Here is a 17,981-nt window from a genome sequence, read left to right on the forward strand (position 1 = left end):
GTGGAAAGAGTAGACGGAGTCAACGAGTGGGAGGCTTGTTTGCGTGATGGACTGGGCTGTGTTCACAACCCTTTGTATTTTCTTGAGGTCTTGCTCAGAGCAGGAGCCATACCAAGCTGTGATACATCCAGAAAGGATGTTTTCTGTGGTGCATCTGTAAAAATTGTAATGAAATCATAATCTACTCGCAAAAGGATGAAGGGAATATTCCAAGCTTCCACTACAATGGTTCATCATAAAGTCTTCGGTTCATTGACATTAGTTGATGGAAAGTTGCAGAAAGTGCCCCTCTCATTTTCCAACAAGCCCTCGCTAGTACGATAAAAGCTCAAGAAATTTATGATTTCTCCATTTATTGAACATGGAAGGAATTGTCCCCAAATGAATGTCACAGAACAAATAATGCGGAAAATCATTTTGCTCCATATGTGTAGAACTGTTACCTTAATGGGACGATTACATGTGGATTGAGACCCAGTGATCTGTGCCAATTCAGATTTTATTTCAATTTTGTGTTTATTTAATAGTTGATGCCTAAATAATAGCATGGGCAGGATTTTCCTCCAACCCCCCCCCCCCCCCCTCCCCCCCACCCTCCGTGCACAAGGTAGCACGCCATTGATGGATGGCAGGAAATTCCGGTCCCATTGCTGTCAGCAGGTTTTCCTCTTATCCGCACCTTCCACTGGGGAACCCACAATGGGGGTCACCGTCTGCAGGACCAGAAGATCCCACCAATGGGAACAGCCAGTCCAAAGATGTGCTGGTTAAATGGATTGGTCATGCTAAATTGACCCTAGTGTCAGGGGGACGAGCTAGGGTAAATACGTGTGGTTACAGGACTAGGGCCTGAGTGGGATTGTGGTCAGTGCAGACTCGCTGGGTCGAATGGCCTCCCTCTGCACTGTACGGATTCTATGATTCTAAAATTTTGGCCATGGAATCAGATGGACAGTTTAGACTTTGACTTGCTTGAGGGGATTTTTTTTAAACATTTCTTTCCTGTGCCACTAATTCTTGTGACATTGTAAACATTGCTCCTTTAACTTAGACAATCTACATATTAATTAACATTTTTAACTCGTATGTGAGAAACTGCAGTGTCGATGAATGAGGAAAAATTATTTGGGTACTTCAGAGAAGTTCCATATGACTTTTATTTCTTCACATGGACTTTTAAAAGTAGCCTCATTTGTCTATTTTAAACTTGAAGAAATGAGAAGTAGTTACTGAATTTCAATTTCGATTTGGACGCTTAGCATTCAGAACTGAGAATAACCATTTCTGGTAAAGAGTTTGGAATAGAAAGATTGGGTAGCTAGGGCTCTGCTTAATAAGAGTATTATTCAGGAGCACAATATGAAATATACTTCTCAATGAGGAATACAACTAGACCTGTGAGTTGACAAATTGGGTTGTACTTTGTGTAATAAGGGAAGTTGTGCAGTTGACTGGTGAAGTAAAGTTGCATTGGTGCTAGGGGATTAGGACAATGCCTTGTCCCAGGATAACACCACAGAACATTGAAGTAATCTCACCATTCATATAAATGTGCCAGGTACAGTTGTGGACTTCCTGGATTATCATTGCAACATAGCTTAACCGTAACTGCAGAAACTCTTGATGGGGGCCACTGAAGGCCAAAGGGGGATTACCATGTGGGGGTGGGCAACTGTTTTTGGTTGCAGGTGAAACCCCATACCTTACAGCTGGCTATTCGAAGTCATTATTGAACAGTACACAGGGAACTAAAACCTGCACTTTTTTCATGTTTTGCTATTTATAATTCTCAAAAAAGTGCTTTTTCCAACCTTGCGCACATTAAGAGGAAAATATTGCAAAGCTAAATATCTCAAAGGCAGCTCTGAACTTAAGAGTTGAAGGCTCTCTTGGGCATTGGAGTGTATATATTGGTGAATACGTATCACAGAATTGTTACAGAGCAGAAGGAGGCCATTCGGGCCATCATGTCTGCACTGGCTCTCTGAATGAGCATTTCAACAAGTGCCATTCTCTTCCTTTCTCCCCATAACCCTGATGATTGCTCCTTTTTAAATGATCATCGAATTCCCTCTGAAATGCCTCGATTGAACCTGCCTCCACCACACTATCTCAGGCTGTGCATTCCAGACCCGAACCACTCGCTGTGTGAAGAGCTTTTTTTTCTCCTATTGCTTTTCTTCTTTTAGCAATTATTTCGAATCGTTGTTGATGACGTTATTCTGTGTTATGTTGTTCTCCAAATAAGAAGAGATCAAAACAAACCTCTCGAGCAATGTCTAGAGATCGCGGAGTGAGATTGCACCATTGGAAATTAGTAAGCATTAAATTAAATGAAAATCCTGCTTTGATAAAGGTCGGACTGTTTATGTTAACACAACTGTGACGAATATGGCAAGTAAAATTCAATTCATTCATGTTAACCAGAATTGTATATTTATTTATTAAGTGTCACAAGTAGGCTTACGTTAACACTGCAATGAGGTTACTGTGAAAATCCCCTAGTCGCCACACTCCGGTGCCTGTTTGGTGCACTGAGGGAGAATTTAGCATGTCAATGCACCTAACCAGCACGCCTTTCAGACTGTGGGAGGAAACCGGAACACCCGGAGGAAACTCACGCAGACATGGGGGGGAACATGCAGACTCCACGTCGACAGTCATCTGAGGACGGAATTGATCCCGGGTTCTTGGTGCTGTGAGGCACTGTGCAACCATGCTGCCCTATATGACCCACGTGGCAGGACTTACCAGGTTCTCTTCTTCGAGCGATGGTAATTACTCTTCTATCTCTCTGTGTCACCATTTGTACCATTCACTGTGCCACCATGCCACCCAATATACCAGATTGTCAGTTTGTGTCTTGCCTCTGAGTCAGAAATTTGTAGATTAGAACACAGAGAACAAAGAAAAAAGGTAGGGCACAGGAACAGGTCCATCAGCCTCCATTCAGCCCTCCATTCAAGCACCAACTGTGGACACAGCTGTATGATTTGACTGATGTTCCAGTACTGAGGGAGTACTGTATTATCTGAGATGCGGCCCATCAGGTGAAGTGTTAAACCAATGGACCATTAAACTGCTTATCTGCTCTTTGATTTGTTGTCCTGTGGTTTTAATGGATGGAAGAAGATCCCATGGCACAGTTTGAACGGTCAGGCCTGTTGTTGCTTTGCACGTCATTTCTCACTCAAACTAATGTCGCCCAAAAATAAAAATTGGTTATATGTGAAATTTGCTGTTTGAAGAACAGCCATTACCTTGGCCGCCTTAACAGCAATCATTGTCCTTTTAAAATGACTCCGACACAACCGTGGTGATCCCAACACTCCAGCTTAAAAATCAGTGGTGTTGGCGGGGAGAGGGTGGTGGGTATGCAGTGGGGGGTGGGGGTGCAGGGGCAGTCCATCTCTGTGATCCCACCTCTGCTTGGCTGGGGTCACCCGAGCCTGCTTTCTTCAGCAAACCTTCCAAAGAAGAATCATATTGGACTGAAAATGTAAACTTTGTTTCTCTCTCCGCAGATCCTGCCAGATCTGTTGAGCTTTTCCAGCACTTTGTTTTTTGTTAGGATGAGAATTTATTGCCTGCTACTATATTGGCAATTCATAACATTCTGAGTGCTTTGCATAGGGTTGTAGCCAATAAATATAAAGGGACATGTGGAGATGGTTAATGATTTCTACTTGGTTAGTTGGGTGGCTGGTTCATAACGCCAACAGCGGGTTCAACTCCCGTACCAGCTGAGGTTATTCATGAAGGCTCCACCTTCTCAACCTTGCCCTCACCTGAGGTGTGGTGACCATCAGGTTAAGTCACCACCAGTCAGCTCTCCCCCTCAAAGGGCAGAACAGCTATATCTGGGACTATAGCGACCTTTTTTTACTCCGTATCCTTGCTCTGGATGATTTCTTCAAATCTCTACACTTGTCCCTTATTTAGTACCAGACATTCTGGATGCTGCATACTTCATTAACCCTTTATGCCATTTCCTACAGAGCTGCCGATATTTGCCACATCGGTGGGGAGACGATGGCCTAGTGGTATAATCGCTAGACTATTAATCCAGAAACTCAGCTTATATTCTGGGGACCCAGGTTCGATCCCGCCACGGCAGGTGGTGGAATTTGAATTCAGTAAAAAATATCTGGAATGAAGACTCTACTGATGACCATGAAACCATTGTCAATTGTCAGAAAAACCCATCTGGTTCACTCATGTCCTTTAGGGAAGGAAATCTCCCGTCCTTACCTGGACTGGCCTACATGTGACTCCAGATGGTTGACTCTTAACTGTCCTCGGGCAACTAGGGATGGGCAATAAATGCTGGCCAGCCAGCGACGCCGATCCCATGAATAAATAAAAAATTTCAGTCTGCTGTGTGCAACTGTATGGGGGAGGTTACTGAGGCACTCTGTTCATTGAGAGCAAATTGCATTTTGTCACCTCCTGCCAGACAGCAGCAGACAGATTTGCTCAGATTATAGGTTTCCTACTGATGCAGAATGTCATCAACTACATGCACATCATGTTTTAAGTGTCTCACGTAAACTCTGCTCGATAATGGAACTGCGAGTGAACCTTAATGGTTCCTGCCTCAATAACATTGCCACCCATGACCTCAGCAGGTACCTTGTCAGTAATTGTCAGCGCTGGCTCCTCCATGAGGTCCCGACCTGCAGGCACACCTGTTCCCTTCAGGCTAGCCCCTGCTGCCTCCAGTTGCGTGCCACTTTGTGCTGCAAGAGAGAGGGAAATATGTCAATGAGTGTCTTGCAGTACATTTGGGGTGATGTGACTGGCCTGAATGAATAAGCAGCATTATATGCAAGCTGTAAGATGTGGGTATGAGGCTCTCGGCAGTGCTAAGCGTGTGAGGGTGCTATGGAGCATGTGAATATCATGTATGGGGCCTGATTGTTAATAGCTGAGCAATGGGGGTCTGGTGATTTCAGGAGCATCTGAAACTAATGATGCAGTTGATAGAATCTCCTTTTTGAAGATGCGTTCACTTTCTTTGACCACTGGTGTGAGAGAGTTGAACTTCTTGCAGCCCTGTCCTCGTGCTTGACTCCTTGGCCCTGGTCTCCTTGACTACCTGGTACCAGTGCCTTCTGAACTTGTAAATGGAGGACCCTCCTATCCAGTTGTAGATACCTCTCCCACCTTCCACCTTCTCCAGTACAGTGTCCAAATATCCTGGGGCTTATCCTCTCCCACATTGTGCCATTACACAATGTTCCATCAGTCAGATCCATTTCGCTCCCACCCCTCCACTTCAAACTTTATTATCAATTTTTGGTTGCTGCTCAATTGGTGGCTGTAATTGTATCTGCATAGGCCCTAAGTTCTGGAGTTACCTCTCTGAACCTCTCTGCCTCTCTACCTCTATTCCCCCCTTCATAACCTACCCCCTTTGACCAGTCTGCCATAATATCTCTAATTTGTGGCTGGACTTGAAATTATTGGTTGACAACACTGGTGCAAAAAGAGTCTTGGAGCCCATTTTGAGGTGCCAGTAAAGATGCTATTGAACTGCAAGTTGTTGTTGTTCACTTCAAACCCTGATGTATTGTGAATCGTGGATTTCATCCATTTCCCAAAAAGATCATCTACTTCGCTGTTGAATGAATTTTTCAACATTTATACCTGTACATGTTTCAGAAACAGATCATTAATACAGACGGGTTGTGACTCATTGCTTTTTCTTCCATTCCTGCTATCAAAACTGCAACCTTGGGAAGTACACATTTGAAAATCCCCATGTTCTTTCTATCTTATTCATAGATGGTGCATTTTAAATAAGATGTTCTATATTTCTCACACAAAGTAGAGTGGGTCTGAGCACTATGTATTCTCATTTCAAACACAACATGGCCAAATCCAGAGCAGATGCGCAACAATGGGTTTGGAGTCACAATGTGTCAGCCATGGCTCAGTTGGTAGAACCCTCATTACTGAGTCACAAGGTTATGGGTTCAAGCCTCAAGCCAGGGCCTGAGCACAAAAATCAAAGCTGACACTCTAGTGTAGACTGAGCGCCGCACTGTGGGGAGCGCCGCACTGTCGGAGGTGTCAGTATTTGGGTGAGATGTTAAATAGCGGCTCCATCTCCCTGCTAGAGTGGATGTAAAAGATTCCATTCTGAGGATAATCCAGTGTCCTGACCAATATTTATCCCTCAACCAAAATAACAAAAGCAAGATGATCTGGTCATTATCATATTGTTGTTTGTTGGGAGTTTGCTGTGTGCTTTGAGATGTCCAGTGGCCCTGATAATTGTTATATTAATACAAGTCTTTCTTTCTTTCATGTGGAATATGAGTAACTATCACATTAGTGTCATTGTTTGGTCTTACTCTATTTGCAACTTTACCAAAGATGCTATTCCATAAAATTAATGAGTTAACATGCTTTTTATAATAGTTCGTGCCAGAGCTTGAATTTTAGAGATGGGGTCATTTTGTTTTCACTGAATAAGTAATTTTGGTACCCCAATGATGCGCAGGGGAATCCCTCCGGGAAGTTCCCATGTAAAAGCTAATCCGGCAATTGGTCAGCATTGCTAACTTCTTCTGATCAACTGCGCTGGGCCTGGAACCATCTGACAGAAATGAGTTAAATTGCTACCTTCGGATGATTCTGCCAGTTTTACCCTGATTATTACTCTGAGTTAGAAGAGCCCCCCCCAACTCCCTCCAGGACCTACCACAGCACCCCCACCCCTCCCGGTCCAACCCGACCCATCGCACCCTCTTTTGACGTTGATATAACCTCAGGCTGACGTGACACCTGATTGGACGGCCTGACAGGAAGCCAGCGGGCAGCCGTTATAATGAGCATTCATGAGATGCAAATGAATGCAAATGGAACTCACGCCACCAGTCAGTGGTAAGACCAACCTGCCATTAACCCGCCACTGGGAGAATTTCAACATGACTTTACGCCAGCGTGTTTCTGAATTTTTGGCTCCCACTGGATCATCCACTCCCAAAGCCACTGCAAGTTGGATGGGAGAATTCTGCCCATTTTAACTCATTCAAGATATGGCCCAAAGATGAGAGGATATTGTTCTACCCCACTATCTTTCACATTTCCTTTTGCTTTATCTTCTGCTGCTTATAAGTAGCCAGTGCTTTGTAGGATGTTAAAGTCAAATGCTGAGATTACTAATACTACATCTTGACATTGGGCGATATTAAATCTGACACACTGTTCTGTCTGTACAGGTGGAGAAATGACTGAAGAAGGATTATGGTCTGAAGCTATTTAACAACCAAAGGAATTGTAATGACCTGACAAATTACACTGAAAGCACAAGACAATGTCTGAAGAGTATAAACACAGAAGATTCAAGGACAAGAACCACCACCTTCTCAAGAGTAATTAGAGATGGGTAATAACTGTGTCACAGTGGTAAGCACTGCTGCCTCACAATGCCAGGGACCCGGGTTTGATTTCTGGCTTGGGTCACTGTCCATGCAGAGTCTGCATGTTCTCCCTGTGTCTGCGTGGGTTTCCTCCGGGTGCTCCGGTTTGCTCCCACAATCCAAAAGACGTGCTGGTTAAGTGCATTGGCCACACTAAATTCTCCCTCGGTGTACCTGAACAGGTGTCGGAGTGTGACAACTTGGGGGATTTTCACAGCAACTTCATCACAATGTTAATGTGACACTAATAAAATAAACTTATAAATAAAAAATAAATGCTGGCTTAGCCAGCTATGCCCACGTCCTGTCAATGAATGAGTAAAATATCATGCCAGCACTAACTGCTGCCATCCTGATTGAAATACGCATTACTTAAACTGTGCACTTATCAAGATTGGAAATTTTAACCACCTTTCAGTCTTGAAACCCGATTACTTAAAGGATTCATGGGCTACCATCACTGGAAAAGTAAAATTACACAAATTACCTCTGTTTCACATGTTGAAAGTACTTGTAATTTATAATATTGGCCAGTATATTTTAACAGAGAGAGGAAAATTTCACAAACTGTAATAATATTAAAATATTAGCTTTCACTATGAAGCTTTTCATGTCTGGTTAAAAATATTGCAAAATTTTGTTGACTCAAAGTGCACAGTCATATAATAATTTACTTAGGACACATTTTTTAAGGTACTGCATCTAATGTTTTTCTAAGTTTGTAAATGTTTTTCCAAGTTTACAAAAGTTCCAAGCGCACCGACCTCGATAGTTTTATTTTAAGGGCAGCATGGTGGCACAGTGGTTAGCACTGCTGCCTCACAAGGACCCGGGTTCGATGCCTGGCTTGGGTCACTGTCTGTGTGCAGTTTGCACGTTCTCTCCGTGTCTGCGTGGGGGTTTCCTCCGGGTGCTCTGATTTCCTCCCACAGTTCGTAAGATGCGCTAGTTAGGTGCATTGACCTGAACAGGTGCTGGACTGTGGCAGTATCTTTGTTGCAGCGTTAATGTAAGCCTTAGTGGTGACTAATAAATAAACTTTACTTTTATTAAATTTCAGTAATAATTTACGTCATTGCATATGAGAATTTGACAAGGCAATTGCTAACAATTATGTTAGCCATAACCCAGGCGCTGATGTGACTCCTGGATTTAAAATAAAAGTGAATATTATGGCAAATTAATTTGTCTTTGTTGTTTGTATTTCAGATTCCTACAGATTCTTGGTGGAGCAGGGATTACCTAACTCAATTTTATCAATGGTAGTTTGCGACTTAAAGTAAATTATTATAAGACTGCAAAGTTGTCAAAGCTATAATACATTTAAAGAATTTGGACACATTAGGTCATAATAATTAAGCTCAAAAGTTCTATACAGCCACCTTGAATGTGTAGTGCAATCAATAGGACTATTTCATTTACGCCAAGCAAGCACAGTCAAAGGGTTTCAATAATTTATTATATTTGTTATCTAGGCACTTGCAGAAACAAATATAGAAGAGAAAACCACACAAAAACATTACCAAGAATGTTCAGTCTTCACAAAAACCAGCGAAACACTCAAGAAAGAAACGAAACTTTTTATTTTGTTTCACTTCACTGCACCGCTCGAGTTCAGTGCTGGGCAAGGTTAAGTCACAGTGGAGTCCTTATTTGTAAAATTAAAAAGCAATTCAAGTTAATAGCTGTACAATTGGATGATTACGGGCAGCAACAGACCTCTTATTTGTAGGAAGCCAAAGCAGGAAATGCTGGAAAATCTCAGCAGGCCTGACAACATCTGTGGAGAGAGAGTAGAGCCAACGTTTCGAATCAGGATGACTCTTCATCAGAGCTCTTTTCTCCCTCCACAGGTGCTGTCAGACCTGCTGAGATTTTCCAGCATTTTCTGTTTTTGTTTCCGATTCCAGTATTCGCTGTATGTTGCCTTTTGCTTATTTGTAGGTATCGCTTGTAAGCAATGTATAACAACAAAGAAAGAATCAAACAAAGTCTTGCAAATTCAGGATGGAGTGGCATTGTGGCAGGTCTGTACATTCAGTCCAAATGAGTGCCTGCTCTCTGTGTTCTTGTAAGGATTCCAAGTCCAGAGATTTTACTCTCGGGTTCCCAAGGAATATAGAATCATAGAATCCTGCAGTGCAGAGGGAGGCCATTCGGCCCTTCAAGTCTGCACCGACCTCAATCCCACCCAGGCCCTACCTCCAGAACCCCATGCAACTCTAGCTAGTTCCCCTGACACTAAGGGGAATTGGCCTAGCCAATCTACCTAACTCGCACATCTTTGGACGGTGGGAGGAAACCGGAGCACGCAGAGGAAACCCATGGGGAGAATGTGCAAACTCCACACAGACAGTGACCCTAAGCTGGGGATCAAATCCGGGTTCCTGGCTCGATGAGGCAGTAGTGCTAACCACTGTGCCACCCCATATAAGTTAACAACACAGAATTCACTTGAACACAGCACACGTTGCAATCTTTCTTGCAATACAAGGGTGGCTGACGTGGAAAAGAGAAAATATTAACAGTGATATATGAGGAAGACCTCTTCTCAAGTCATGTTTTGCATCTGACTTGTGCTACACTCGGTCTGGGAGTGACTCATGATGGCATTAGGTGATCCAAAGTGCCCTTTACCGTCAGATTTTCTCACCCTGATGAGCTCAAAATGGGTTAAAAATATTCAAATCCATTATTTTAATAAATCACACTTATTAGTTATCACTCAAAAAACATGAAACATCGCCAATATAAATGTATAAATAAATATAGCATTCCTTGAGAGAATGGGCAGTACTGAATACAACTCGAGTCCAAAGATGTGTGGGTTAGGTTGATTGGTCATGCTAAACTGACCCTAGGTGTCGAGGGTGTTAGCAGGGTAAATATTAGAGGGATAGGCCCTGGGTGGGATTATTGTCGATGCAGGTTCGAAAGGCCAAGTAGCCTCCTTCTGCACTGTAGGGATTCTATGGGCAGAGTTATACCGGCACGTCCGCCCGAGTTTCGTATGATCCCTCCTGAGGCCATCGGAGAATGCCGTTCTCCGAGCCTCGCCCACTCCCGGAATCGGGGTGGGTGTGCTGGTAAAATTCCGGCCTATGATTCTATTCAATGATTCTAAATCTGTCTTGGTCTATTTGAATTTGGACAGTGGTGTCAGTTGAACATTTTAGATGTTTTATTCAGGTAAACGATCTTCCCAGTTGCACTTAAAATGTTTTTTTTTCTTTTGTTTCTCCGTGTGGTCAAATGAAGATTGAAGTACTGGCCAAGCACTGAAGGGCAAGAGGGGTCCAAGAAACATAACGGAACATGTTAACCAAAGAAATCAGGGTTTGCATTCTTGCTACCCAGGATTAGGTGTTTGAAAGGACCATTGCACTTTTTAGCACCTCTTCACGTGCAATGAATAATTTTGACGTACAGCAACTGTTATTATGCAACAAAACTTAGACCTTACTTTGCAGACAGTCAAATATGAATAAGCATTTAATCTGCTTTTAGTTGACGGTGTGGGTTGAGGGGCAGAGAAGCAGAAAGAGCTCTTGAGGTCCATCAAATAGCCAACAGTCTAAGCTCTCATCCTAAGGACACCACCTCTTGTACTTCAACTGATGCCAAACTGGAGTACAAAGCCACAGTGTTCCGATTGCAGGCACCACTGAGGTCTATCTTAAACATTATGTGGAGATGCCGGCGTTGGACTGGGGTGGGCACAGTAAGAAGTCTCACAACACCAGGTTAAAATCCAACAGGTTTATTTGGAATCACGAGCTTTCGGAGTGCCGCTCCTTCCTCAGGTGAGTGTCTCTTAAACATTGTGCCTAATAGACTTGCTCTTCACTTAAATGAGAATTGTTTAACCATATTTCAAATGTGTATGAGTTACATAACTTAGTGCAGTAATGTAGCTTCATCTATTAGAGATTCAGTTCCTAATAATTGATGTAATAGTCAAGATGTGCTAACCTACTATACTTGGGGCTAATGCAGTGTGAAAAATATAGACTCTGTGGTAATTACTGGAAGTATTACTTTAATAGAAGTACATACAGTAAGCATATGTAAAATTACTGTACACAGGACAGTTCCACCGAATAACATTCAATAATGTTCAGACAGCATTGAATAGTATGGTCCAGGACACTTGTTTTTTTTAAAGTTAGGGATGGTTAGTGTCCCCGCCTCTTTTTGTATTTCATCCTTCCCCAGTTTAGCATATTGTTCTTAGACTGATTATACCTATGTTCATAAGTTCATAAGATATAAGAGCAGAATTAGGCCATTCGGCCAATCGAGTCTGCTCCGCCACTCGATCATGGCTGATATGCTCCTCATCCCTATTTTCCTGCCTTCTCCCCATAACCCTTCAACCCATTACCAATTTAAAATCTGTCTAACTCCTCCTTAAATTTACCCACTGTCCCAGTTGGACCCCAGTGTCACAATTGACATGCAAGTGGGAGTTCCATGTGGTGCATGTTGAAAGTAAACGTAATGAAAACAATAGGTTTTCTCTTCTGGCTTTCCGCATTGATTGCCCTTTACAGAAACCACTTGTATCTATTGAAATTGATAGAAATGGAAATTGAGCAGTTTCTATAATGGGCGACTGTTCCGCAAGCCCAGTTTTAAGCCTTGGCGGCAGGTTGAAAATCTACCTCGATCACTCTCTATGCTGTACATTCATGAAAAGCCCAGAAAAATATCAAATATTCAAAACTGCAGTTCACACCAAAGCCAATTTTCAGTACTGATGTTTTAACCAGGATAATTGTTGAGGCAGAGTTACAGGGAAAAGAGATAAAAGAAGAATTGTTACGCACACCTCAAAATTGCATTGCTTTTAATCAGGATTTTCCTATCTTAGATGATGTCATAGAATAGCCACTGGGGCATTTGGAAAGATAAATCCAAAGGTTGCAAGGTGTTGCTTCTGCAGCCTTAAGAACTAACTAGAATTCTATCACAGAATCTCTACAGTATCCTTGGAACATGCTTCATCTGAAGCATAATGTTTTCTTAATCACAATCTACACTTTTAATTGTTTTATTTTATTCTGGATTCTGATAAATTCCACAGTAATCACTTGATTCTTCAGATGAGTAGCCTAGAAATTGTTCGAAATGGTATTAACACACTGATGCCCATATGTAGATGCGACATTCACTTGTTAAGTAGTGGACCTTTGAACTAAATTAAAATTAAATAATTAACATTGACATTAAACTAATGGACAGAGAGAGATTGTTCAAATGGACGTGGCCTTGAGTGCCAAATATAACCGAGAGTCATTTCTTGTCTAATAGTGCTCATTTTATTTTCTGTTTTTAACTCATTTTTATTGAAACGGTTTATTTGGAAACGAGACATTCGGAAGGACTGTGGTAACAACGGACGTCAGTTCAGTGTCTTCTCTCTCACTAAAACAGTTTAAACAGTTTAAAATTGACTACTGATCTGAATATAACGCACTCTATTCAGCATTGAACTGTTCCTTTAGTTACCTTAAAATAGCAGAAATTCATGTCGCTAACATCTGGTGATTCATTTAAATTTGTTCTGTTTATGCAAATTATAGCTTTCAAAGGGTTAATGAAACGCACTTGCAAAATTACGCACCAAGTACAGCTTGTGAGTCTGCACATTTTTTTCTATCTACCACAGCAAATGTTTGTGCCATATTAGTAATGATCCTCATAGGGTGGCACGGTGGCACAGTGGTTAACACTGCTGCTTCACAGCACTAGGGACCCGGGTTCAATTCCAACCTCGGCTCACTGTCTGTGTGGAGTTTGCACGTTCTCCCCGTATCTGCATGGGTTTCCTCCAGTTCTCCAGTTTCCTCCCACAGTCCAAAGATGGGTTAGGTTGATTGGCCATGCTAAATTGCCCCTAGTGTCAGGGGGATTAGGAGGGTAAATATGTGGGGTTACGGGAATAGGGCCTGGGTGGGATTGTTGTTGGTGCAGACTCAATGGGCCGAATGGCCCCCTTCTGCACTGGAAGGATTGTATGATTCAAACAAGGCTGAAAGATCTTTTATCTGTATCTTTTTGACACAAGAACAAAGTATCATGAACACAATAATTGCAAGTAGCATCATGGGTGGCAATGCCCTCTCAAATTTCTTTATTCATTCATGGGGCATGGGCACCGCCAGCTGGCCAGCATTTATTACCTATCCCTAGTTGCCCTTGAGGTCAGTTGAGAGTCAATCACAGTGCTGTGGCTCTGGAATCACATGTCAGCCGGACCAGGTAAGGACGGCAGATTTCCTTCCCAAAAGGACATTAGTGAACCAGACAGTCGACAATGATTTCATGGTCATCATTAGTCTTTTAATTCCAAGCTTTTATTGAATTCAAATTTCACCCTCTGCCATGGTGAGATTCGAACCCAGGTCCTGGAGCATTATCGTGGATCGCTGGATTACTAGTCCAGCGATAATACCACCACGCCACTGCCTCCCCACAGAAAGCACTCAAAAGAAAGTATTTTCTATTTGATTGTCATATATTAATATTTGCTACAAAGGAGGTCACTTAGCATGCCTCATCCCTTGTTACTTTTTTAATTGATAAATAGCATAAATTAGAAGCAATGTGGGGCTGAGTATCTTCCTATTGTGAAATAATAAGAGTTTTGCCCCAGAGATGACATGAACCAGAAGCCATATTGTCAGCAACAAAGTGTTGCTAGAAACAAAACTTCAAAGATGAAGAAACATAGCAAATCATCGTTCACACTCTAGCTGCCTAAACGTAAAACTGTATTAGGTGGACGATTTAAAAGATGTTTGCTGTCTCCAGCTTTGTGAAACTTGTCCCTTCACCAAGGTTTGTGGATACAAAGAACAAAGAACAATACAGCACAGGAACAGGCCCTTCGGCCCTCCAAGCCCGCGCCGCTCCCTGGTCCAAACTAGACCATTCTTTTGTATCCCTCCATTCCCACTCCATTCATGTGGCTATCTAGATAAGTCTTAAACGTTCCCAGTGTATCTGCCTCCACCAACTTGCCCGGCAGCGCATTCCAGCCCCCACCACCCTCTGTGTAAAATACGTCATTCTGATATCCGTGTTAAACCTCCCCCCCCCTCACCTTGAACCTATGACCCCTCGTGAACGTCACCACCGATCTGGGAAAAAGCTTCCCACCGTTCACCCTATCTATGCCTTTCATAATTTTATACACCTCTATTAGGTCACCCCTCATCCTCCGTCTTTCCAGTGAGAACAACCCCAGTTTACCCAATCTCTCTTCATAACTAAGCCCTTCCATACCAGGCAACATCTTGGTAAACCTCCTCTGTACTCTCTCTAAAGCCTCCACGTCCTTCTGGTAGTATGGTGACCAGAACTGGGCGCAGTATTCCAAATGCGGCCGAACCAACGTTCTATACAACTGCAACATCAGACCCCAACTTTTATACTCTATGCCCCATCCTATAAAGGCAAGCATGCCATATGCCTTATTCACTACCTTCTCCACCTGTGACGTCACCTTCAAGGATCTGTGGACTTGAACACCCAGGTCCCTCTGCGTATCTACACCCTTTATGGTTCTGCCATTTATCGTATCGCTCCCCCATACGTTAGTTCTACCCCCAAAATGCATCACTTTGCATTTATCTGGATTGAACTCCATCTGCCATTTCTTTGCCCAAATTTCCAACCTATCTATATCCTTCTTTAGCCTCTGACAATGTTCCTCACTATCTGCAAGTCCAGCCATTTTCGTGTCATCCGCAAACTTACTGATCACCCCAGTTACACCTTCTTCCAGATCGTTTATATAAATCACAAACAGCAGAGGTCCCAATACAGAGCCCTGCGGAACACCACTAGTCACAGGCATCCAGCCGGAAAAAGACCCTTCCACTGCTACCCTCGGTCTTCTGTGACCAAGTAAGAAGTTTAACAACACCAGGTTAAAGTCCAACAGGTTTATTTGGTAGCAAAAGCCACACAAGCTTTCGGAGCTCTTAGCCCCTTCTTCGGGTGAGTCGGAATTCTGTTCACAAACAGAGCTTATAAAGACACAGACTCAATTTACACGAATAATGGTTGGAATGCGAATACTTACAACTAATCAAGTCTTTAAGAAACGAAACAATGTGAGTGGAGAGAGCATCAAGACAGGCTAAAAAGATGTGTATTGTTTCCAGACAAGACAGCCAGTGAAACTCTGCAGGTCCACGCAACTGTGGGAGTATACCGGGATATTAGGTTCATGTCACACTATTTGTAACTCCCACAGTTGCGTGGACCTGCAGAGTTTCACTGGCTGTCTTGTCTGGAGACAATACACATCTTTTTAGCCTGTCTTGATGCTCTCTCCACTCACATTGTTTCGTTTCTTAAAGACTTGATTAGTTGTAAGTATTCGCATTCCAACCATTATTCGTGTAAATTGAGTCTGTGTCTTTATAAGCTCTGTTTGTGAACAGAATTCCCACTCACCTGAAGAAGGGGCTAAGAGCTCCGAAAGCTTGTGTGGCTTTTGCTACCAAATAAACCTGTTGGACTTTAACCTGGTGTTGTTAAACTTCTTACTGTGTTTACCCCAGTCCAACGCCGGCATCTCCACTTCTGTGACCAAGTCAGTTCTCCACCCATCTAGCCACCTCCCCCTTAATCCCATGAGATCCAACTTTTTGCACCAACCTACCATGAGGGACTTTGTCAAACGCTTTACTAAAGTCCATATAGACGACATCCACGGCCCTTCCCTCGTCAACCATTCTAGCACTTCTTCAAAAAACTCCACCAGGTTAGTGAGGCATGACCTCCCTCTCACAAAACCATGCTGACTATCGTTAATGAGTTTATTCCTTTCTAAATGCGCATACATCCTATCTCTAAGAATCCTCTCCAACAACTTCCCTACCACGGACGTCAAGCTCACCGGCCTATAATTTCCCGGGTTATCCTTCCTACCCTTCTTAAATAACGGGACCACATTAGCTATCCTCCTATCCTCTGGGACCTTACCTGTGTCCAGTGATGAGACAAAGATTTGCGTCAGAGGCCCAGCGATTTCATCTCTCGTCTCCCTGAGCAGCCTGGGATAGATTCCATCAGGCCCTGGGGATTTGTCAGTCTTTATATTCCCTAAAAAACCCAACACTTCCTCCCTTGTGATGGAGATTTTCTCTAACGGGTCAACACTCCCCTCCGAGACACTCCCAGTCAACACATCCCTCTCCTTTGTGAATACCGACGCAAAGTATTCATTTAGGATCTCCCCTACTTCTTTGGGCTCTAAGCATAATTCTCCACTTTTGTCCCTGAGAGGTCCGATTTTTTTCCCTGACAACCCTTTTGTTCCTAACGTATGAATAAAATGCCTTGGGATTCTCCTTAACCCTGTCTGCCAAGGACATTTCGTGACCCCTTTTTGCCCTTCTAATTCCTCGTTTGAGTTCTTTCCTACTTTTTTTGTATTCCTCCAGAGCTCCCTCCGTTTTTAGCTGCCTGGACCTAACGTACACCACTCTTTTCTTTTTGACCAATCCCTCAATTTCCCTGGTTATCCACGGTTCTCGAATCCTACCCTTCCTATCCTTTTTTATAGGCACATGCCTATCCTGCAGCCCTAACAACTGTTCCTTAAAAGACTCCCACATGCCAGATAAAAGAAAAATACTTCAAAAAATGATTTTGTTTATTATAATGATTGCTGCCTTATCAGTTTTTAAACAAAAAGGCACTATATTGTTTGAGGAAATCTTCTGCAGTTGTACAGAACCTTGGTGAGACCACCAAGAGTATTGTGTGGAGTTTTGGTCTCCTTAATCAAGGAAGGATATATTGGCCATTAATCCTGGATTGGCGAGATTATCTTATGAGCAGAGATTGAGGAGACTGGGCCTGTAGAGTTTAGAAGAACGAGAGGTGACCGCATTGAAGTGAACAAAATTCTTACAGGACTCAACAGGGTAGATACAGGAAGGATGTTTTCCCTGTTTGAGGCCTAGAACTGGGAAACAGTCTCAGAATAAGAGGTAGGCCACTTAGGATGAGGTGGAGATGCCGACGTTGGACTGGGGTAGGCACAGTAAGAAGTCTCACAACGCCAGGTTAAAGTCCAACAGGTTTATTTGGTAGCACAAGTTTTCGGAGTGCTGCCCCTTCATCAGGTGAGCCACCTGATGAAGGAGCAGTGCTCCAAAAGTTCGTGCTACCAATTAAACCTGTTGGACTTGAACCTGGTGTTGTGAGATTTCTTACTTAGGATGAGATGAGGAAGAATTTCTCAGTCAGAGGGTGGTGAATCTTTGGAATTCTCTACCCCAGAGGGCTGTGGTGGCTCATTCATTGAGTATGTTCAAAGCAGAGCTCGATAGCTTTCTAGATACCAATGGAATCAAGGGATATGAGGATTGTGCAGGAGGATGGCGTTGAGGTAGAAGACCAGACATGATCTAGTTAAGTAGTGGAACAGGCTCGAGGGGCCAAATGGCCTACTTCCACTCCTATGTTCCTATTAGCTTACACTTTCCAGCAAAAGTGCTAAGATGTTTGAAAAATTAGTTAATACTA

General features: G+C 43.0%; 1 protein-coding gene across 1 annotated transcript in view; it reads left to right on the forward strand.

Annotated features, from left to right (window-relative positions):
* Positions 1 to 11,094: 11,094 nt before the first annotated feature.
* LOC144479569 (interferon regulatory factor 4-like) overlaps positions 11,095 to 17,981 on the forward strand; it is a 37,458-nt gene continuing 30,571 nt past the window's right edge. The window contains exon 1 of the mRNA XM_078198459.1: positions 11,095 to 11,233. The gene's annotated coding sequence lies outside the window, so the exon portion shown is untranslated. The remainder of the gene's footprint in view (positions 11,234 to 17,981) is intronic.

Source organism: Mustelus asterias, chromosome 2, assembly GCF_964213995.1.
Source record: "Mustelus asterias chromosome 2, sMusAst1.hap1.1, whole genome shotgun sequence".
NCBI lineage: Eukaryota > Metazoa > Chordata > Chondrichthyes > Carcharhiniformes > Triakidae > Mustelus > Mustelus asterias.